A 24193-nucleotide genomic window follows, 5' to 3' on the forward strand; every position below is an offset into this window, starting at 1 on the left:
CTGGGAATGTGGAAATGCCTTTTCTGCTCCAGATGCCTGACTGGGATGTTGTGCTGTCTGTGCAGCAGCTCTCCGGGCAGAGGTGGTGCTTTGCCGTACCAGAGGATTTTTCGGTGCCAGGGATGTGTTTATCCAAGTAATGCATGCATGTAAATCAGCCCGTGTTTATGATTTTTTTTTTATTCCAGGGTGCGGTTGTAGCAGGCTGGCGCTTTCTGTGCTCCGAGTCAGGAAAACAAGCAGCAACAGCAGGAGGGGTGCAGCAGAGGAAGGGCTGAGCAGCGCCGAGTGCCGGATGAGGGAGGGCAGCTCGGTGCCTCCTCCTCCGGCCTTCTGAGGCCCCGTGTCTGTTTTAAGCCGCTCCAGGCGTGAGGCGCCTGGAAAGGGGAGAGGAGAGGGTGACCTGCTTCTGCCCTTTGAGTCTGTGTGTGTGGGAAGAGGAATGATATGGAGTTTGGCTTTCCACACGGCTTTTTAAACCCATAGCCTCCCCAGGCTTCAACTGAGGATGCTTGTTTGCCTTGGGACCAGAGGTTTTATTGCTGCTTGTATCCCAGAAAGAGGTTTCTCCTGGCTCTGTTTCGAAGCAGTGCTGTTTGAGCTGGCTGTGATTGGGAGGAAGGAGGGAGTGAGTGTTGTGCCCTCTTGTTTTTCTCTTGTGCAGGAAGAAAAAAGCTGAGGAGCCTGTCCTCCTCCTCTGAGTCAGCTGTGGTTGCCGTTTGCTGAGTAGGCGTGCGTGTTTGGAAGGGAAAAGTAGCTTCAAATTAAGTCAGCTAAATACTGTACCCAAATAAGTTTGGGGAGGTTCCCCTGCCTTGGACAGACTCTTGCTAGAGCTGACAGCTTAGAGTAAAACTGGTTTATGATAATAATTAAAACTATTGTGTGCATTGGGTAATGCTTGAAAACAGGAAAACAGGTTCCATGTCCTGGTGAGGTTTCCATTTTGGTGGCTGTTGTTACCACAGCACATTGAGGTACAAATCCACATTAGGAGTAAATATGACACCAGATTAGGATCTCCCTCCTGTTGGTGCATCCAGATCTGGGTGGAACATCAGGGGTGAACTCTCTGCACGTGTACTGTGACTTGTACTGTGACTTGTGGGCAACGTGGAAAAAGAGGGTCGGGAAATCAGAAGGTAGCTGGGGAGGCAGAAATGAGCATCTTCCATCTGATGAAAGAGCAGACGAGAGGATGTCCAAGGAGCTCCTTCAGGAACCTGACAGCACAAAAAAAGTAATATGGAAGTTAATAGGTAAATGTAATCATGCTGTGAAGCAGCTTTCTGACAGTATTAGAAAACTACACAGAGAGACAAACCCCTGCTGTTGTGTTTGGCCTCTGTGTCATACACAGCAAAACCATTTGTGGAGAACCTCAATTAAGAAACAAAATAACTGATGAATATTTGTCTTCAGCAAATGCTTTAAGACTATACTGCACTTCAAATTTGTGAATAGTCCTGTTGATACTGGTTGAGTACTCCAGGGAAGTGAGAACTAACTTAAGTCAGCACCAGTTCTTTCCATATGAGAATAAATGTGTGCTCTGTAAGGTATCCTGCTTCTCTTTCCAGTATCAACTGTGCAAAGTACTGGGACACTCTTGAATTTCTAACTGAGCCACACAGAGATGCTTTGAGATCAAGTGGTGACACCTGCAGTCCCAGTTACAGTGCTGAAATATGGGCTAGAGGTGATGAGGAGTGGACTGACAGGTGAGTGAAAAAATGAGAAGTACAAGAATATCAGTGTCCACACAGCAATAAAATGGGTGACCTGGTGCTGAGGTAAAAAGGAGATAAGTGAAGTTCCTGTTCCAGTGGTGACTCAAGGACTGTTCTCTGGGGTTGGGACCCAGGGAGTAGTTGATACTGGCTTGACTCTTGCACGTGATCTCTCCTGTGTTTTGCAGGACAGCCTGGCTCCAAGCCATACACCTCCTAATGGTGGTTGCTAGTGTAGAGGAAATGTTAATTCCTTACTTTTGTCTCCAATTGCTTTATCTTTGCTAACAGAAATAGTCTTTTCTTGTTTGGTGACAGAGATGGAAACTCATTTGCTCTGCTTGTTTTTGTATATCTTATCTTTTTTTTCCTGCTGGTATGAACATAATATGATTTGTACTGGTTATTTTTTTGGACAAACTGATCTGAAATGGAATGTAAATGATACTGTGTATTTTGCCAGCACAACTGAAGTTCTAAGTATACATCCTGTTTGTCACTTTGTTTTGCTGTTTTGTGAGGACTTTGATCATGGTGAAGTAGCAGGAAAGTACATAATGATGTTTAAGTGGAAGAGGAATGTATAAAAGCTGTTTTACTAGTCATAAGCCAGTGTTCAGCCTATGTAAGAGACTTTGAGCTGACACCCCCAGGAAAAAAATAGAAAAATATGTGGGCTTTCTGGCTGGCTGCAAAAGTAATGGTTTTGATGTATATTAAGTACTAAGCTGTCTCCTAGAGTTTCTCATTTAAGGTGAACAAGTTATTTACATCACCTAATGTTGTCTTGGGTCTTGGTAGATTGTTGAGATCTGAGCCCAGGTTTCCTCCTGTGAGATAGGATCGCTGGCACTTGCAGCTTGTGGCTTCTGGTTTTGTCCCAGAAACTCTCCTTCAGCTGTGGAGTGTTGGGGTGTGTCTTGTGGCTCATGGTGTTTGGCTACAGGTGACATGGATATCTGTGGACAAAAAGCATATCTCTGCCACTTAGGCTCATGGAGGATCGAGGTTAAGACAGGGAGCACCTCGTTTAGCTTGCCATATTTGCTAAATGAGAAGATCTAATTCACAAACAGGAGGAAGAGCTGTGGTTTATAGGCTGCAAAAACAACCCAGTGTGTTATCTGCAAAACTTGATCTGCTTTTGATACAAAACAGGGTTATTGCAGAGCTTTAAAGGATATCATAATCTGAAGTTTGGATTGGGTTTTGGGTTTTTATTGTTTGCTTTGGGGATACCTGAAGGGGCTATTTCCCTTCTGAAGCTGTCCAGGGACTATTTATCATCACATCATATCTCTGCAAAAGATGTACTTTAAGGCCATAGTCACAAAATTTAAGGGAAAGTGAGGAACTCCTCCCCCCCGGGTTGTTTCCTGGGATGTTGTGCTATGACGCAGGCTAAAATAAATTTATAATATCTGTATATGTATTTTATATGTATATGTACATACATAAATAGAAACATGAATGCTCATGGTAGTTGGCACTTTTGAAATGTGGCCAGTGTACAGTGGCTCAGGGCATGTAGCCTTGTGCACTGGCAATGTGGAACTGTCCAGTGTGTGTCTTGGCCAAACAAAAAATTCCTTCTAGATGATTTGGATGCTGCTGCCCTTTGATTCACCTGTCCTGCAGGAGGCTCAGATGATGAACACAAGGGATTGGTGTTACAGATAGGCTTCTGCCCTTGCTAGTGCTGTTTTAGTGAAAATGGTTCCACCAGTGTTAATGGAAATGACACCCATAGAAAATTGGTGCTCTCCTGCAGGGCTTGTGGGTTCAGCTCTTTTTTTGAGAGTTGAAAATGTCCAATGATCACACCTGTGGGGAGCAACATATTCATCAAAGTGGGAATTTCTCTCCAGAAGTCTGCCTTAGACTGAGACAACTTGCAGAATATTTCACAAATAGTTCTTCAGGGGAGAGATGCCAGCTGTGGTTTGTTTTTGGCTCTGGTAACAGTACTGGTTCTTCAGAAGCCACACTATGGATTAAAAAACTGACTTACAGGTTTCACAGATGTGTGACAAGAGGAGATGGAACCTGAAGGGTGATGAGGGGTGGGAGCAGGGTGGACACTGCCTGCATTTTTTAAGTGCTTTCTGAGCCTTAGATGATTGATGCATGTGTGGAGTAAACTCCTTTTGGTAACTGCAGACATCCAGCTGAGTCAGGTGTGCTAATGGTTACCTGGTTGGGAGTTTGGAAATTCTCTTTTGAAATGCCTTTGAGATGATGGATCAGTGCTGAGGATCTTGCACCATCTCACAGTATTCTGTGGGCACTTTTTGAAACGTTGACATGGAAATATTTACATATTTAATCTGTTTGATTCAAGTTTGAGCTTGTGTTAATCCAAGTCCTTTATTTTTTTTTTTCTGGTCTAGAGAGAAAACTGTTTTGGTGATAAAAGATGTAGCTGGGATCTTGAGTTAGTTCTGCAAGACCTTTATTTTTTCACTAGTGTAAATGTGATCCTTCCTTTCTTCCTACCCAGTGTAAAATGAAAAGCAGGAGGGCAGGCTGCCTTTTCCTGCTGGTGAGCTGGGCAGATGCCTGCTCCCACTTGCCTGCTGTTTGGGCTGGGGCCCCTCTGGAGGGTTAGCAGAACGGAAGAGAAATATTATTTGTCATCTTTTACATTGTCAAATTATTCTAATTTTGGAATAAGAAACTGCTTTCTTAAGGGAATTACTTATCTTGTTGGAAAGTTGGCTGTAGAAGTAAGTCTGTTATTAAATGGCTTTGTAGGAAGTGGATTAAACTCTTGATTTATTGTTTAGCAGGAGAATTGCTCATTTTTCAGCAGGAATTTGTTTGTTTACCAGGAGAATCAGAAATAAGTAACTCAGATGGTGACAATTTCAGTAAGTTAATTTATTTTCTGATAATGAAATAAGGTCCCTGGTCAGGCCTTGGCTTCCTTCACCATCTATCATTAATTATTCAGTTTTTGGGCAATGCCTAGAAACACTTTTCTTAATATTCCTGGATCAGTGCAAGTTCTGAAGAACAGGTGGTTCTTCACCTTCCTTCATGCATCACTTCTGTGCACATTTTCTTTCATTTTTCTTCCTTTTTTCTTTTTGAAAAAAAGGATTTTGGAAATTCCCGTTTGTAGCTACAAACAGTAGGATACTGTATAGCCCATGATTTATTAGTACTGATATTGTTATGGCACGTTTGAGTCTTGTTCTTCCTAATTAAAATGTTCTGAAGGAATTCTTAGCTTCAAATACAGGGAACACCAGACCTACCTACATTCACCTAAGCTGGGCATGCAAAGGGAAGAGTGTTTTCATTGCTTTTAACAAGATTGGGGTGATGATTTCTTCTTTAATCTTGCCTCGCTGGTTTGTTTCTCTGTGCACATTGATCCAGCCGGGCTCGATGGTGCTCATGGCTCAGCCCGGCTCGCTCTGTGTTGACAGAGATGGAAAAGCTGAAAGGGGGAAGCATTGTAACCATCCTGCTATAGAATTCCAGCAAAATTTAAAAATATTTTCTATTTTTGGGTTGATTTTTTTTTTTTTAAATAGGCTGGTGCTTTTAAATAGAGAGGTTCCTGTGTACTTTTAAGCACAATAACAAGAAAGCAGTCAGCAGTGAGCATAAATGTATGTATGTCTGTAGCGATGCTTTTCTCCGCAGCCTCCTGCGCAAGGCGGGCTGGGCCGGGCTGGCAGGAGGGGTGCAGGGCCTGTGGAGCCTCTGCTGCCGAGCAAAGCTCCCCAGAGCCCTCCTGCCGCTCGGTTCCCGGTGCTGGGCAGCGGGGAGAGCGGGCGGGGTGTGCGGGGGAGCAGCGCGGCGCTGGCAGGCCGGGCTGTGCCCTCACAGCCGAGCCCGGCTGTGCCGCCAGCCCCAGCAGCCATTTATGAATGAGGCACCAGAAGGGGAGGAGGGACTGCAGCTACAATAGCAGCCTGCGCTGTCTTTCATTCACCCGCTGCCTTTCAGCAATACTATGTCCTGGTTTTTTAAAAAACAAGTTACATCTCTGCTTTTTTTTTTTTCTCGCGGAATCTGCCGTGTGGCTCTCTTCGCTTCGTGCTGTTGCCTTCCTGCCCCCGTTCCCCTTTCCCCCCGAAGCCCATCCATACACTAAAGCTCGTGGCTCCTGGCTTTGCCTTTTCCCTACACCAACCCACCCTGTCCCTTCTGCCCTGTGGGCAGAGCTGTGTCTCCTCCGTGTCCTCGGCTCGGGGCAGCCCCCGGTGCTGCCTCCCAGCCCCTTGGCGCTCACAGCCCGCTTGCAGGGCCAGCACAAGGGGCACCGTGGCTCTGCAGAGCTCCCTCTCCTTCCTCCTCCCGGACTCTTTAGGTAGCCCATTATTTTCGGCACTTCAGAGGCCTTTGTTGTGACTGCATTGAAGCCGGGTGACAACGGCACCCTTGCTTCCTATTCACCCAAAATGAAGAGACGGGCCATTGTCCTGAGCATAATTGAGCTTCTTTCAAAACAAGCCCACAAAGAGACGGGCAGCTCAGTTAAAGCTGCTGGTTTGAGCTCTAACAGTAGAGGCAGTTTAGGGCTAGAAACTTAATTACCAACAATAACCTTTCTAAAGCCAGGGCAGCATTGCTTTTGAATTTAAGGTGTGCAAGTTAATGTCTCTTTTTAAGATATTGACTAATTTACAAGTCATGATATTGCTGATGACAGCTTGCAAAACACCTGCTTCCCAAATTTGTTCATTTTTTGTTACCTAGACCATGTCCACAAGATATCACAAGTTCCAGCATCAAGAATATGTCCTCAGCTAAGCCAGAAGTTTCAAAACGATTTTAAATAGCATGTGCTGCGTTGAGTTTATATTCTCTTGCAGTTTTCACTTTCTCCAGTGAAGTTCTGGTGTTGGCACTTGTTCGTTCTGTCTTTGGAAGTCTCAAGAATAATTGCCCAGAAAAGCTGTGGCTGCCCCATCCCTGGAAGTGTTCAAGGCCAGGTTGGATGGAGCAACATGGGATAGTGGGAGGTGTCCTGCTCATGGCAAGGGGATTTGAATAAGATGAGCTTCAAGGTCCCTTCCAACCCAAACTATTCTGGGATTCCATGATAATTACTCATTTCCCACTTCATTCACATGAGTGCATCATTTTTCTGTAATCAGTCTCATCAGAACTGCCAGAAATACCCGATTTGTAAATTAATTTTCCTAGCCTAGATGGGAAGCATTGCAAGTCGCTTCACTGCAGGTCATTATCTGGATGTAGGAGAATTGTCTCAGGGGTGGGGGAGGCAGGTTCATCCTGTTTATTTCCTGGTAATATTAGGATTCTGAAATAATTTTTTAACTGGGTGGGCACTTTACCTTTGCATTTGCATTCCACTCCCCATGTGTGTGGGCAGGTAGAGTTGAGCAGAGCTTTGCTCACCTCCCCAAAGCAAATTCTAGCCAGATGAGTTTGCATTCTGGCGATATCAAAGTAAGCGGTGATAAACTTCTAATGATATAAAATCTGGTTCCCTCTGATCCATCTCCTTTTTAGTGTTGGCAGGTTAAGGGCCACTTTGTGACTCGTATCCATTAGTGCAGACTCCTCTCTGTAGAAAAGCCTTGAGGGATGAGTAAGCTGAGATGACTTGAGAGGCTTGTGGGCTACAAAAGGCTGGCTCACAGTGACTGGATGAGGCTTCAGGTTGCTACAGAAGATGTCTGCTGATGATGGTGGTTTTTTGATGATAAGCAATAAGCAGATAATGGATTATAGTGCAGAAATAAGTTTCCATGTGAAGAGTTGGGTACTTGAGGCATAGTTTGGGCATAGGAATTGCACTTCCAAGACCCAACTGATGGAAAACTTTTGAGCAGTAGAACCAGACAGACTTGGCTGTTCTTCCACCCAAACTGCACAATCTTATTTCCACTTGTTTTTCCTGAGAGTCAACCAAACCAACATGTTGTTTCTGTGTGAGTGTAGGCTGCACACATGTTTAGTACGACCCCACCAAAGCCGTGCAGAGGCATCTGCAAAATCCTGCCCTAAATGTGCCGGGAAATGTGTTTGGGACAGTTTTTCTTAAGTTTTCTATCAACAAGGAAGATACTGGAATACTTTGGGTATCTCTTCTGGAAGGGCCTTGTCAGTCTGTCTCTACAATTCCGTATCAGTTATTTTGGTGGGATGCTCAACAAAGTACACACTAAAATATTTTGTGAGATTGTTGGCTTATCATGTTTAGTTCAGGAGATATCCTTGACACTGGAACTTGTGATCTCTTGTGGACCTGGCTCATAAAAGAAAATCACATTTTGGGAGTAGATGGCTTGTGGGTTGTCGTCAGCGATATCACCACTTGTAAATTCTCCCCGAGCTATTTTTTTTTTTAAATATATTTGGAAAAGTGCAAAGCCTGTCAGTGTGCCAGCTTTTTTAGAACTGTGGAAGAAGGTGTAGGAAAGAGCTCATCTTGCGCCACATAAGTGAGCTCTTCCTGTGGAGGTTAAGTAAGCGGACTCTGAACTCGGCGGATCAAAGGCAGGCGCGTTTCGCCAACGAGCAACTTCAGAGGTTTAGCTCCAGGCAACGTTCAGTGGTTGCCCTCCAATTCTGAGCCCTCTGCTAATAAAACTCCTTTCTCCTTCCCTGAGCTTTACCTAGTTGCACATTAGGGACTAGGACTTGGGAAGGGAAGTGGGGAGGGATGTGTTTGTGGCTTTGCAGTTTCAGACATGTTCTTTGGGGGTTTTATGTGCTACTTAGTGAAACTGAGCTGAAACAAAGAAGGAAAATACCTCTTAGTTTCCTCATATTAATATATTATTAAACAAACAAACCCCTAACAATTCCCCTAACAATTGTCAGTTATTTTTAGTATGTGGAAAATATAAATTATTTTATTTGTGGTTATCTTTTCTTGAAATGAAATTCGTTTGTTGCCAATGTTAGGCTGAAAGGAGATGGGGAAATCCCGGATTTTTTAATCTTTATATCTAGCATGAGCTAAGCCTCTGTTCTGTGCTTGTTAGGTGATTTCCATTTGAGCAGCTCAAACATAAGAAAATTAAAGATTTAAAGTGAGCCCGTGGGGTAAACTGATGGACTATTCCCATTCTTCCAAGAGAAGCCACGTGGAGAGAGCCAAGGCTGGCTGCATGCAGAATTCTGTGTAGGTACATGGAGCTGTGACCTTGCTGCAGGTTAAAATCCTGCACAAACTGCAGGCTTGGATACACTTTTCAGTTCACACATTTGAGAAGAAACTCTGTTCTGCTGCATCTGGTTTTAAAACATCCCTGTGATCTCCATGGGAATTCTTTTTCCTGTAGGATACACCCTCAGTGCAGTGCTTCCAGAGCAGTTGGGTGTTCTGAGCCCAAAGAACACGTTATCTCTATCTCTGCCTGTCTCACTGATTTCTTTCCTTGCAGAGCTTTTCTTGCATGACGTAACTTTGCCTTTGCTTATTTATGTCTGGGGCAGAAACTTTTTATCTGTGGTTCATGAGCAATGGGCTGATAAATAAGGTGATACTGTGTGATGTTATTACAGATTGTTCTGGGCTTTAGTTGATTCTAAGCTACTGCAGGAATTTTTTAATTGCCACTGACCTGAGCACTTTTTAAACAAATTAAAAAACAAACCCCAACCCCACCACCAAAGCAAAACATTGCCCTTCTGTGTTCTTGTGTGCTGGAATCTTTGCCTTGGAGGTAATTAAAAATATAGCTGTTCTCCTTAATGGGATTTCTACACAGCTGTATTTTTTACCAAGCAAGTCTGCGTGCAGCTGGTTGAACAGAAACACAACAAACATGAGAAATGGCTGGCGTTGTACTTAAGTTTTTAAATACATGTGTGTGTTATATATTTATTTAAGAGCAGATCCTGCAGAGCAGCTTGAGCTATACAGAGTAGCCTGGAGAGCTTTTTGAAGTGACCTTGGGAAGGGCAGGTGCAGTTATGGGGTGCAGGTTTGGCTGGTACATCTCTGTCCTCTGGCCATGCAGATGCACAGACTATGTTGTACTTGCCAAGGGAGGTGCAGTTTATTATTTGCTTGTGTGTGTTTTGGTTTTTTTTATTTTATTTAGTTCTTTGTTTTGTTTCTGTGTTTTAGACTACTGTAGCATGACTCCATGCCTCTGTGTCTCCAACAAATAAAAAAAATGGGCTTAGATGTAGGTCAGAACTGTAATTCCTTACCACTGGGGATGACTTGCTTTGAAACTGGCCCCATCTATGATAACCTTGCAGTCTGTCCTTCTCAAATCATAACTGTGTACTGGGGACTTGACATCTCATGGCCAGAGATGAAAGTCTTTTATCATAATTTGAGCACCCTAACTTCACTGAAAGACGAAACTTGACAAAGCACACTCAGGGGAAGGGTGGTACAAAGTGCCTTGGCAGCCTTGGGTTGTACAGTTTATGTGGTTTTTCAGTACTGTTTTAGGTGTTTGCTCCTGTAAGGTGGTTTTGAAGGAGTCCTGTTTAGCAATAAATGGATTTTTTTTCCCCCAGTAGTTCATGGCAGTTTTGTGTCCTTTGTCTCCTTCCTCCACAGTGTAAGCACATGCAGCTCACAGCTGGGCAGCTCTGCCTCTGTGTGTGTTGCTATCCCTGCCGTGGGGATGCAAAATACCTCCACATTTCAGTTTTCCAGGTACAGCTTCAGAGCTGTTCAGTTTTTCTTATGCAGTAATTCTGACCTCTGGATCAAGACATGCTTTTTTCTCTTGCCTTTGCTCACTGCCATTTTTCAGGTAGCTCCTGAGGTGCCTCCACCTCAGGAGCTGACAGCCATGGGGGCCCAGGCGTGGAAGCTGTGAGTGCCTGACCTCCTCCCTGGGTGGAATGAGACAAACAGGTTAGACAGTGTTTGTCAGCAGTGCTTTTACCAGGGCTGTGAGGCTGGGAATGTAAAGAAAAATGCAGGATCACCAACCTTTACCTTAAAGGCAATGCATTGCCTCTGAAAGGCTTGGCTTGTAGCCTGGGAAATTTAAGCAAAACAAAAAAGCAACGATTGTGGTGATAACAGAGAAGGTTATTGACCAGCAATATTGCGGTTGCTTGGCAGGACTGGGAGACTCTGCTGCTTCTCAGAAAACACAGAGCTCTGAAGTGCAGCCTTGGAAAACAACAAAAAACCCAGCAAAATCCCCCAACCAAGCAGCCCCACCACAGAAACAGCCTTTGTTCAGCCTTGGGTGTTTGCAGGTGCTGTGTTCCTTGCTCCCATGGATTCTGTGCCAGGTGAGGAGCCCAGGCTGGTGGCCAGGTCGTGTTCAGAGTCTCCCTTTACTGGGCTGGCCTGCTGAAACAGAGACCAGTAAATACAAAACTAAATATTATGTGTTGAGCCCTTGATGATGCTGCTGTTCATAAATAGGGAACCAAGTGACAGCACGTGGAAGTTGTCTCTGGGTTTCTTCTAACGTACTGGAGTACTGAATGTACCCTATCAAGTTATTACATGCTGCTTTCTTTCCATTGCCATCTGTTATCTCTCTTCTGGTCCTTATCTTTAACTCTGCAAATCCTCTTAGAATTTTCTTGAAAATACTGAGAGGGGAAGCTGGCTCTTAGGTAATGCTTTTATTCATAGGGTATTTGTTTTTGTTTGCACCACCCTCTTTATTTCATCCTGGTATCTTTTTATGTATTTTGATGTGCAAGACTAGTGATCTAACTTGTTGATTCCAGTAATATCATGTCATGTAATTTAAGAAGGAAGCACTAGAAATCCTAAGTTATGTAAGCTTGTCTCTCAAAGTAAAAAAGAAATAGTATTAGATGCCTTTTCAATCTGACGAACACCCAGTGTATAAGCAATTTATTTTCATACTCACAGAAGCTTTTCCTTTCCAATCTCAAATTTTAGAAACCCTGAGAGTGAGCTCCTGCTACATGTAATGCCTTATGTTTAGTGTTGTCGCAGGGATTTAGTTCACATTTGGAAGGTCAGTGTGAGTTCCCAAGGATTCTCTCTCTGTGTGATACTGATGTTCCTCTGTGTTATAATATTCTCACACTAAAGTCTTCTGATCTAACAACTAAGGGGGAATAAAAGGAAAACAGGCAATAAGATGCTAATGATGTTTATGGCATTTGGGGTGTGAAAGCAAGGAGAGTGTATGTGAAGAGCTTTTGGTTATGTGCTTGGATTTTTTTTAGGATAAGAAAACTACTATCTTGAAATGCTGCAAGTCCTTATGGCTGCAGAGCTGCTTTGGAGTATTGAGAAGTTTCAAAACAGGGTAACAGAAGGATTGTTCTGTTTGTGAGGGTGGGAAAGGCCTTTCCCCCTTCTTTCTGTAACTCAGAATCCTTTGGTTTTCTCGCTCTCAAAATGAAGGCAGTCACAAGCGATAGCTGAATATGATACTGTTTGTTCCGTTTGTATAAATTCTGCTTTGAGTTGAGTTCTGGCAGCTTTGCTGAGTGGGAAGCTGATATGTTTGGCCTCTGTAATGGCTGTGTGGGCTGTCATTAGGAGGTGTTTTGCAGAAGTTGCTGTATCTTACCTTCTCACTTCGTTACAAAGCTTCAACATGCGATCTGCCCTCTCCCAGCTGGCACTGAATTTGTGGGTCTGAAGTGGTTTGGAAATCCTTGGGTTGGAAATCCTTGGGTTGCCAGGCTTGCACAGAGCAGAGCTCATGTTGCAGATGGGGTGGGAGCTGCTGCTCTGCCTTTCTGCTTTTGTACCCAGAGTGTTTTCACTAGCAAGGTACCTGCCTTGCTGTGTAATTATGGAATACTACCTTGCATTGCAAAGCAGGGTTTCCACATTCAGATGAGCCTAAGCACATGATCCTAACCTAGGATAACACTATATCTTGTTGTTGGAAGCAAAATGGGATGGACTGGGAAAAAAAAACCAATGAGGACCATGAGGGAAAGATGAAGTACCGCAGGTCACTGCATAAGGGGCTGTGCTTGATTGAGGATGGTGAGAAACTCCTTGCTTTGTTAAGTAAATGGCTCTTCCTACAAGATCACAGAAATAAATTATGCCAACAAATAAGCTTTTGGAAAGTAGAATGGGAAATAATTTATTTTTCTGGCAATTTGTGCATGTGACTTACGGGCAAACTTCATGGAAACCCCAACACTGGTCATGCGGGTATGTAGGAGACTCTTGACAGTGTTGGCAAAGACTGCACCACATGTAAAGAAGGCAAATGTAGTTTCTACATTCTCCAGAAAAACATGGGAGATTTCTCTCTAAATTATCTCTATGTGTGGAGGAATTTTAACTTGCATAGCCATTAAATTCTCTTTAGAGTTTAGGCAAACATTCATTGTGGAGCCCTACAAAACATCAAGGCAGAAATGAGAAGAACAGCTAGCAGATAAGCATTGCAAATGCTGAGATACTTATCTGAATCTTTTTGGTTTAGAAATTGAGTTTGGGAATCTTGAGAGAGCCTGTTCTCACGATAAGGTGCCTTGTAAAGCCCAGGCTCCCACTAGTCAAGAATAGCACAGGTTTAGCCTTTCATTGAAAGGACTGAATCCCAGTCCTGAACTGAGGTGGTATAAGATGTGCCTCACAACTAAATATTACAGTTTGGCTCTCAAGATGAAAGTTTTTGGGAAGTGTGAAATTTGGTATTAGAAACAAATGTTCTGTTAACTAGGTAACTGCTTCTCTTAAACTTCTAATGTTTTTCATCCATGTTTTTCAAAGTGTAATACATGTGTTTCTCAAAGTGTTTACAAAGTGTAAAAAAGCAGTAGGAATTAGGTATAAATGTCCTTTTCTGGACCTGGCTCTGGTGATCCACACAAGGCCTGGATCTCCTAAGCCCTCAGGAAACCAAAATGTGGCTGTACCAGTGATGGACTATTCTCCCAAAATCATCCATGGTCTGAACAGAGGGGTTTACTGAGCCAGGCTGGAGATTGTCACGACAGAGGTTGGTTGGAGTAGGTTGTGGAATGAGCTTCTAAAGCAGTTTTGGACTAATTGGATTTATATTCAGGATTTTCACTCTCTAGTGGATACATGATGTTACTGTGTCTCTCAAATACATTTCCACGTGTTCTAACTTTAGTCAGAACCTTCTGTTACCTGAGAAGAGGGAAACACTGAACCACTGTAACCCCAGACCAAGCTCTTACAGATATGTATTGTGGAAATGTTAGTTGATGGATGGTGGCTTAAATCACTCTGCAAATTATCAGCAATAAGTCTGGAGGTAAAAATAGGGTACCTATGTGTAGAGAGGTGGGGCAGGTACTTCTGACCAAAAAAAAATAAAGGTGCTTCATTAATTTTATTCTTTCTTACATGCCTTAGTGAAGTTTGGTTGAGACTCTGTTATTTTACTTGGGAAGTGCTGGTGTCCTGAGGTGGACAGGCAGAGGCTGAAGGGGCTCCGGAGCACAGAGGAGCCAGGGCTGGCAGAGGTGAAGTCACACAGCTCTGATTTGGGGCAGGGAGGGACCCTTCAGATGTTGAGGTGTGTTCTGTGGCTGTCATGTGACCTAAAGAAATTCTTCTTTTGTAGAAAAGGAGAACATTGTTCAAATGCACTCTCATGTCTCAAAGCACATGGTTTGTAAAGCATGAGCAGGTAAGGTCAATGATAAGGTGATTTTGCTCCATTAGCTTTTCCCCATTTTCTATGTGCCTCTTTATGCCTTAGCCTGTGGAAGAACAGGCAGTGTCTCCATCTCTGGATGCACCTTGGAAAGTTTTTTGACTTTACATTTTCCTTCTATATTCTGTGTGGTTCTTTTTTTCCTGCCAGTTTTGCAGCAGGTGTTTTGCATAAATTTGTCATAAATTTGGTTTACTTTCTGTGGCCAGCACCTGTCCCTTGTTTGCTGTGCACCTGACGTGGTGGGTGTTTTGAAGTGTGGTTCAGATCATTTTACCTGCGCTGATGCATTTATTGACGTCTTTTTGCTGCACTTCAAAACCCAAACAAAACAACCTGGTTTGTTGCAAACTTGGCACAACTACCTCTGCTTTTGCAACTGGCCAAGTGTCCTGTGCTTGTTTCTGTTGTAAAGAAGAGTCTGTTTGGTCTCACAGCTGACTTCATGCTATTATAGCTGGTTTACACAGAATAATATACTAGGTTATATATAAACAACATTACAGTAAACATGTGGCTTTGGGGAGATGACAGTGCTGAGGTACTACAAGTACAGGCTGCTCTACTAAGGAGAATTAATGCATATTTTGGGCAGGCAGGGTTGGGCACTCCTGTTACTCTGGCTTTTCCCAGCCTGAGTACTTCCTCATGCTGGTGATAAAAATATATATATATAATTTTTTTGAGTGTGCTTATCTCCAAGGTGGGGCAGGCACCTTCAATCATCTGTTTGGAAGAAATGTTTTGCACAGAGCCTGGGACAGGCAGAGCTGTTGCTGGTTTGGGTTCTGGGCTGGCACAGGAAAGGGGAGCAGTGCCTGCCTGGGGACTGGGGAGCACTGGGGCTCCTTTGATGTTGCCAGGGCAGGTGGTTTTCCAACTCTGAATGAAGGAGGAAGGTGAATCAGTCTGGGAATTACAGCGCTCAGCTTTCCCAATTGGAATGGGCGACTCTTTCAAAACGCCTCATAGGCAGGAAAGGTCTTTTGTTGTTTTAATATCCCCAGCTCAGCTCTGCCTCAGACCTGAGACTCGGTGAGAGGCTGGGCTCCTTTGGTGGCACTCGATGGGCCAGGGGAGCAGTGTGACCAGTGGGTGCAGCCCGTGGCTGTCACTGGCACCCCAGATCACTCCCCAGTGTCCCCTCCTGGGCCAAAAAGAGGTGTTGCTCCATGTGAGGTCCGTGGCAGCGCCAGAGGGGCTCCGTAGCCTGTGTTTGTTTGCTTTTGCTGCCTGTTGTTGTGCGTGTGCAGCAGCAGGCTCCGAGGGCCGGTCCCAGCGAGGGCCGGCAGGGAAGGGAAGGAGTAGGAAGAGGGAGTAGGAAGGGAGCAAGGCTGCCGGAGCAGGAGCGAGAGGCCCCAAGCCCTGAAAGCCGGCCTTTGTGTCCCCCTCCCCCCGGGCCCTGCCTGGGGCAAAACATTACACAATCCAGCTATTGTCTGCTTGGAAAAGTCTACGGCATCCTATTGCAATTATTTATGAAAGGAAATATTTGATGTTTTTGTGGAAGGTGGGTGGGGGAAGCGGAGTTTACCTCTCTTCTTGTTTGGAGCTTAGTATTTCATGCTTTTGTTCTTCCTGTCCAGTTGTTCCAAATTCTTTCTGAGCAGCAGAGAGTGCCCATGCCTGCAGTCTGTGCTGCAGGGAAAGTCCTGCTGTGAAAACAGCCTCCCCCCACCTCCAATTCTACAGAATTTCATTCAGTGTTATAAATAAAAGATACCCACAAGCGCCTTCTGGGGATTTGGTTCATGTCCTTCACGTTTTGTCTAGTATGTTTTTTATATGTGGCAGCATTTGGAGGTGTTAGATTTTCCTTAGTTTTCCCTGGAAGTGTAGGCGTAGTGAGAGAAGGAAGGAGCTAGGGAGGATCCAGAAGCTGATCTTGATGGAGAGACTCAAAATAAATGGCATCACTTGAACCCGTTTTTCTCAGCTTGAGCCCTCTCTGCAGGTGACATAGAAGGCATTGCAAGTGTAGTTTCTTGCTAATAGATGCAAGCCTTTCCACATTTGCGAAAGAGAACTAAACCAGAAAATACTAAAAGCAACGAATAAATGTCCAGCAGGTGTAATACCTCGCACTTTTTGCCAGTACTGTGCAAAATAAATCTCAGAATCATTTTCTTAAAGGCCGGGTTGTCCCACGTTTGTTTAAATTGAGCTTGAGAAACTCTATTTTAGGTAACCAGTGGTTGCTATAACATGATTTCTGAAAGAAATCCACCTGAGACTGCTGCTCATCAGTCTTATTTCATGAACTGGGAGCTTGCTTTCTTTTTATGTTTGGGGAGGTATTTCACTGGATTTGGGAACTTCCATGCTTGCTGCTTTGATTCATCTGTAGAAAGTGTCTCATGATGCCTTGTCTTGCATGTTCTTGCCACTGGCTCGTGATGGAAGGATCCTCTTGCAGTGGTGACTCTTCCAGTCTTCCTTTTGGGACATTTTTGGGCTGAAACTTCTGCTTGGTTGGTTGAAGGAATGTTAGGAAGGCTCATTGAGGTCTGTGGTGGTTAGGGGGAAGAGTCTGGAAACTTGCACCATCTCATAGCCAAAATCAGGGTGAGCAGAACTCAACCTCACAATTCTTTGAGCAAGCTGGATCAGACCAGCCAGTAAACATTTTCCTTTTGCCAAAAGAGCTAAAGAAGTGCCATTTCCCTAGAAACTAGGTTGGTTCCATAAAGCCATCCCTGCTCCAAGGTATGCTCAGGTGCAGTGTTGGGTGCTCTTGCTGAGTTGTGTGGAGGAAGAACGAGTGTTCTTGTGAGTGATGAGAATGCCCTGCTTTGTACAAAACGGATTGCTTGGAGTTTTAGAGCGTTCTAGAAAGTGTGTGATAAATGAGGAGGTTGTTACATGTCCCGCTTACTGCAGCCTGTTTTGCTGAAGTCAGGGAAAGCTTTCTGAGCCAGAGGGCTCAATGTGGTGCTCCAAGCATGACCTGCTCCCTTGTGATGGTAGCAGAGAGCAGATCTGTCTTCCAGCAGCTCTCTGTGCCTGCTGCAGAGCAGGCTGTGTTGCAGCTCTACCTGTGTTGTCTCTGATCCATGGGGACTTCACCCTGTTAACCCAGCTCCACATGTGTTGAGGAGACCAAATTCTGCATTTTTAAGTCTTTTCTCACGTGGCAGGAAGAGCACTCTGATCACTGACATGATGGTCGGTGGAAAATACCCCCGTGAAATCCCATATTCCAAACCACACATGGTAAACAAAAGAATATCTCACTCTGTATTTCCTTAATTTTACCAGTGGTTTTCCCTCATCTTGTTGCTGTCTAGGAGTTGAAACCAGAAGAGTTTTACAGAATTTTTATTTCATTTGCACATAAAAGCATTCAGTTTCCTTGGGTCTAAAGAAGGCTGAATTATTGTCCTGGTAAAACATGCCAAGGTGGGAACGTTGTGAATTGAGTGTTTTAAGGTTGCTGTGGGGAAGAATGGGGGATGCACCACCACAAGGAAGCAGTATACATTAAATTTAAATTAAGATGCAGTCTTAAAAGTAGTTCAGGAGTTTGGGGGATGCTTTTTAAAATAATACCAAACACATTGATTTAGTGTCCTGAAATACTGATGTTCTCTTAATACAGGAGAAATAGTGGCATCATAAAGTGTAAAATTGATGTAGGGTAGTGATGCTGTACGTGAATTAAGGCAGAACTTGAAGTTAGGTTGGCTTGAACTTTTACAGAGGTTTGTGGTAGTGCCTGTCATGCACAAGGAGCTTTTCTTGGTAGGCTGTGTTGGGACAGTAGTGCAGCCTGCCTGAGCTCCACTCCTGCATGGCAAGGTGCCTGCCTGTCCATATCCCTGGGAATGGGTCAGAGGCTCAGGATTTGTAGGATGGCTGTCCTTCAGGGTTGTGTTCTTTTCATGAGATGGTGTGGGCTGTGGGATACACACTTCAAATGCACGCTGCTGGGAGTGAGCAGAAAATGCGTTTTGTAGATGAACTCATTTGGAGAGCATGATTGTGTTTGTTTAATTGATTTTGTGCAAATTGCTCATAACATGTTTTTCAGATGCAGGCTCTGCAGGTACTTTTGGATCCATGAGCAGGTGGGTGCAGTACACCGTGCCTGAGAGCAGTCACTCAAGCTTAGCATTAACTTAGGTGTTTTTGTACTTGCTGGAAACCGATCTTTTGCCTGATTGATCTGTGTTTGTGTGCACATGAATAATTCACAGATATATGCGTTTGGATATCCACACACACATCCTGGTGTGTGCTGAACAGAAAACATACTGGGTAGTAGGTACCCAGAGGCAGAGCAGCTCTTTCTTCAGTTTATTTTCCCAAAGCATTGTTGTAGACCAGATATATTTTCCTACTCTTGTATGTGCTATAAAATAATATTTTTCAAGATGGGGAAAATATCAAGTTACTTCCATTCTGTGCTTTTACAAAAATCACTTGAGAAATTAACATTCTTGTGTATCGGGTTACAGACGTCCGAGTTCAGAAGGGGCGAGCGTGTAAGGGGAAGCAGGATGTGAGCTTGGAACAAAGGCAGCCTCGTGTTGTGGAGGGGCAGCCAGGGATGATACTGCTTTGTGGGGGATCCCTTATGGGTGCTAACAAAAGAATGGATACTGTGGATGAGCAGTCTTTGCACTGTTTCCATGCATGCTGTTATATCCATGTGCAATTCCGCCTGTGTGATGGGTGTTGTTAACTCTGCTGTTGCGTTGCATGTGGTTTCCATTTGCCAGTCTCCAGGTCTTTTTCTACAACAAATTTCTTAGGGATTTTGCTTTAACTCTCGCTGTAAGCCCATGACCCCTGGTTGGCCTCCCAGCACCGTTGCCTTTCCCAGCTCCAGAACAGCCAGAGGGGCCTGTTCTCCTCCGGCTGTTCCGGACTCCGAGCTGGGGACGGCGGCTCGGACACGCTGCCTCGCTCCCCTCGGCTCCCAGGAGCTGTGTGAGGTCCGGAGGTCCCTGGAAGGGGGAAGCTGAAATGCAAACATGAGGCTGAATAATAAAATGATGTCACTGGCAGCCAATCCGCAGGGCTGATGTCACACGCCTGGCAGCACCAGCAGCCCCTTGTCCCTTCCTCAGCACCGGGAGCTGCCGGGGAGCAAACCTGCTCAAGTTCATTATTTCAGAGTTAAGTGCACATAAAACGCAGTCCATCACTCCTGCAGTTCATGAGATTCCAAAGTTTCCCAAGACTGTAGGGCTGGGTGGGAGCTCTTCCATGGAGCACATGACAAGCAGGCAAAGCGATTTTCTCTGGGTTTTTTTTTTCTTTACAGCACTTGCTGTTCTTGTGTGTGCTGGGCACGGTACGTCTTTGCTACTTTTGATGTGTATTGTACACCATTCTTATTTCCATATTTATTTTGTGTTACACATTTAAGTCTTATTTTATATTAGCAAATCCCACAGATAAGCTCTAAATTGCTCACTTTGTTTCCGTCTCTCCTATCCACTCAGAAGAGGCTGTGTTGAGCATCTTGGTGGTTCAAGCTGTTGGAGGCTGTAAGAGCTGTTTATTATTTCTGAGTGAAATTTAATAGTTTTTCAAACCAGAGAGCTGAGGCGCCCTTTCTGATATTCAAAACAATGACTGTATCTACAGTTTGAGATAGATTTAAAAGAAATAATTTTTTTTACTCTATGAGGTCATTGTTGATGCTAGGAAAGAAAGATATGAACAAACAGATCTAGAACAAAAATCTAGTTTTACAGGATAGACAAAGTCTTCTATTATAATTTGTAGTACTTCCTTCTTTAATTTTTTTTAAATGTTTTTCTTCAGAAGCATAATGGTGAGGAGGAGGATGGAAGGAGGAAGAAAGGCTAGAAGTTCTGTTAAACAGACTTAGTCTGCATTTGGGATAAGGAGAAGTAGTGTCAGAGGGCTCTGATGGTATTAGCTTTTCAGGGATGGCTAATCTTCTCCAGTCCAGGTACTGGAATTTCTCTCCTGTTGTAGTCTACACTGCATTTCCCATGACAAGAGATGTTTGATTAACTTCAAGCACAGCCTTGTGACCCAGTTTGGGATGCCTGAAACTCCGGCAGGAATGAGAGCCAAGCACAAGGCTTGGGCAAGGTGATGTTCAAGCGTGTTTGGGATCCCTTCTGTGGGGCATGAGAAGATAAGAGGAGGTGTGTTGTGTTTATAAGCTGAGAAATGGTCAGATTAAAGCAGGTGGTTCCTCCTGAGTTGGAGCTGCTGCAGGCAGGGAGTGAAGCAGAGGAGCAGCCTGAGTGTCCTGTACAAACCATTCAGATCATAACCCAAATTAGAGGGTTTTGTTTTCACAGTGCGTTATAAAAGTGATTTAATGTTTTGTAATTGTTTTCTTGGAGGAGGAAAAAAAAAAAGAAATTTATGTGAGCTTCAGTTAAAGATGTAGCTACTGTAATTCATCTCTGAAGGAACTGGAATACTTTTTAAATGCATGCAGCAGTCTAAGATAGCTGTATTATTGAGAAACCACACTGGAGCTATAAATCAAAAGGCATCTCTGAATTTATTTTCTTCATTGCCAGGTGTATGGAGAACTGTACCATTAGGCCAACAGGAGAAAAGATTTAAGATTTCAGTCCTTCTCACAGTTTTATTCTTTTCTGGTAAAGAATCCTACTGTAATGACAAGCACTGACATAAAAATAAGATGTTTCAGAAAAATAATTAAAATAACATGAGGCGTTGAAGTTCATCTTGAGTGGTTTAGCGGCATTGCTGCTGAGCTTAGGAAGATGCTTCCCATATTTTACAGCTATCAATGTGTTCCAAAGCAGCAAAAGAGACTAAAATATTGCAGCTGATGGATGCCTGTTGGTGTGGACTCTTGTATGTGCACAGAGATACAGAGTGGGGATTCCATGAAAATGGAATGAGCCAAGGGCATTGAAGAGTTTCACTTGGGATCAGCAGAGGAAGATGCTCCCAGAGGAACCATCAGTACTGTGCTGTTCACAGGTTTCCTGTGCTTGTGGCAAACTTGGGTTGGTGCTTCAGGGCTTCTGTAACAAGGGAGGTGAAGCCCAAGCAGATCCTTGTCCCCTTTAAACAGGGAAGTTACAGCTTTTTGTACTGGACAGCCACTTGTTATAGGCCATTGTTAAAAACCAGCAACTAATTCTTCTTTTCAATCTCAATTTATAGGACATCTATCATACGTGGTTTCCTAGAGGAGCATTTGTTAGTTGAAAGCAAACCCAGTAAAACTTAAGTGCTTCCATTAATAGCCTGTTTAATTCTGGAAAAGCCTCGCATAGCTGAGTTGAAAACTGATGACTAGACATAAGGATCCTTTTCCTACCTGCAGCTGGTGCTCACATTATTTCCTGATGCATTAAAATGGTAAATTTTATATTGTAACAAAAACTGAAGATATTTGTGGGGCTGAGTTTGCCAGCAGAATGACCATAGAATAGGTTATTTGGTCAAGTGTCATATAAAAATGCAGCAGCCTGTGTGGCCTGAGCACAATCAGTAAGTGTAGGTGTATCCTTGTTCTTTCTGCAGTTGTAAACAGGGCACAGTTGGGATTGTTTATGGGAGTAGAAATAATAACCTGACATTGCTTATCTGAAGTAAACCTGGTGGAATGGTAACATGCTGAACTTGTACCAAACTGCTGAGGTCCTTTGTGTGAATTGGGCAGTGCACAGCAGTGCTCTAAGTCTGCATGAAGTTCTAGACTGGCCTTTTGGGTCCCATGTCAGGAGTTTCTGAGCTATTGCTGATGTGTTTGACTTGTGCTGACTTACTTGATAGCCTGGTTCTCTTCTTGTAGTTCAGTGTGATGATTTGTGAAGATTTCCCACTGTGGCACCAGAGCTGGGGGATGTGGTGCTAACTCAGCTGGTGGTGGAGATGACTCCAGATTTGTCAGATGGCTTGGACATTCTTCCCTCTCCACCCTCTGCACTTCCTCTCGAGCAGCCCCTTCTTTGCCAGCAGGATGCTTTGATAGAAGAACGGAGGTAGTGGTGAGATTTTTCTCCTCTTAAAACCCAGACTGGCATTCAAGAGGCTGAATAAAGGAGCTGGGGGTCGAACTGTAGGCGGTTGGTTAGAAAATGTTGGCTGGCGCTGCTGGAGGAGTTGAAATCATACAGCTTCCCTTTCCATCAGAGCCTTCAATTGCATGAACTTTAATTTTATATGTCAGTTGTTTGACCAAAGCTGCATTCTGAGGTTGGACTCACTTTGAGTAAGCTGATGCTAAATTTAAATTGATAGACAGAGTTACCCTGAGGGCTTGGATCTGTTTGTGCTCTTTGTTCTCTCCTTCCTCTTTCCCACTTCTCTGTTGCTGGCGGCTGAAGTGACATCCCTGGAGATGTCTCCATGGAGCTGCCCAACCCAAGCTCTGTGTCTTACCTGGGTGTGCTGCAGGATGGCTCAGCCTGCTTGCATTCCAGACAGCTGGAAAGAGCAGTGAGCAGGATTCTGGTCTTGCACTTTGGGATTCTTGCCTGTAGAGGGATGGTGACTGCTTTAATTCAGTTTGTTTCTCTAGGAAGTAGACTGAAGAATATTGGAGTGATTTTGTCCCAAGAGAGCATCGTCCTAGTGACTCCAGGCTGTTTTGGAACATTTTGTGGCTTTTAAACTTATAACATGTACCAATTATAACCCAAAAAGAGGGTGGCTGTATTGGCATTAGTCTATTGGAAATTTTTTCCTGGATATGATCAAGCTGGAGACCAAAACCATTTCAAATAGACAAGAAATGACATCAGGCCATTTACGGTCTTAGCAAGGCTCAATGAAACTCAGTGTCGATACTCTGTTTTCACCACCCTTTTTGGTGGAAAAATAGGTGTTTCTTGTTTTAATACCAGCTTTTGGTAATCTTGCGCTGTTGAGACTTTTAGCCATTTCATTTCTGACTGCACCTTCAGGGAAAAACAGTCACAGCTGATACCCTTCTTCCACGTCCAAATGAATCTTCGAGGTACTAAGACCAAAAAAATACTGTAGAAAACCATTTAACTAGAATAAAAAGTTTAGGAAAGCAGCTTTTTAATGAACTAAAAAAGCAAATGAGTGATCTGTACTCAGGATTTCCTAATGCATTTATACATGGGCCTTCATCAGCATGATCTGCCCTGGAATGATGGATTCTCACTCTGGGATGTGAATTCTGGGTGTTTTTTGGCATTGGAGACTGTTGAGTGTGGAGTAAAATATGCTTTTATAAACTCAAATGGGAGTGTAGAATCTTGTGGCCAGTTTTGGATTGGAGAGATTCTTGTCTTGCAGAACTGTCCTGTTGTACAGTTTTTAGTAGCAGTACACAGGATGGAGCAGTAGGAGAGTTTCTTGAATTAAAGGGATAAATTGTACAATCTGGCTTCCATGTAGAGATACTCACAGTGTACAAGTCCACCTCATTTATGTAAATCTACCACGAACATTTGAAATTCATGAGTGGTCACATGGTGCAGGAGTGGTTTTTTATTTGGAAATAATAACTTCAGATTTCTCTGAAATGTCACACGTTATGCCTTGGTTTAGACAGAATCTTTTAGATCAAGTTGTGAACTGTTGAGGAAAATGAGTTATTAATGGGAACACAAAAAGGTAACACCAGTGGAGTGAGTAGTGGAGGTGAAATGTCTCTCTGGAGAGAAATGCAGCATCTCAAGGTAGAAAAACATTTTTTTAAAGAAGGCACTATTTCAAAGGCTGAGGGTTTTTGAAAACAATTTGGTGCCAAAAGCTTAACCTGTTTTTCATAAACACGGTTGCTGGTTGGAGCCAAAACAAACAATTAAGGTCCTTAAATGAACTGAAGTCAGGAATCATAGCTGCCCCAGCAGACTGCTAAAAATTGTTAAGTGTGGCTACATGTGAGCCAGGGAGGACAGTCAGAGCAGGGACCCAGGGATGGGCTGGGTTTCCTGGTCACTTCTTCCTTGG

At 43.8% G+C, this 24193-nt stretch overlaps 1 protein-coding gene across 2 annotated transcripts in view; it reads left to right on the plus strand.

Moving 5' to 3' along the window:
* The window catches only part of IGF1R (insulin like growth factor 1 receptor), a 170909-nt gene that overhangs the window by 71730 nt on the left and 74986 nt on the right, over positions 1–24193 (plus strand). The gene's annotated exons all lie outside the window — the stretch shown is intronic.

Source organism: Agelaius tricolor, unplaced genomic scaffold (genome assembly GCF_023055355.1).
Source record: "Agelaius tricolor isolate 1412-34295 unplaced genomic scaffold, bAgeTri1.0.p SCAF_16, whole genome shotgun sequence".
NCBI classification, from domain to species: domain Eukaryota; kingdom Metazoa; phylum Chordata; class Aves; order Passeriformes; family Icteridae; genus Agelaius; species Agelaius tricolor.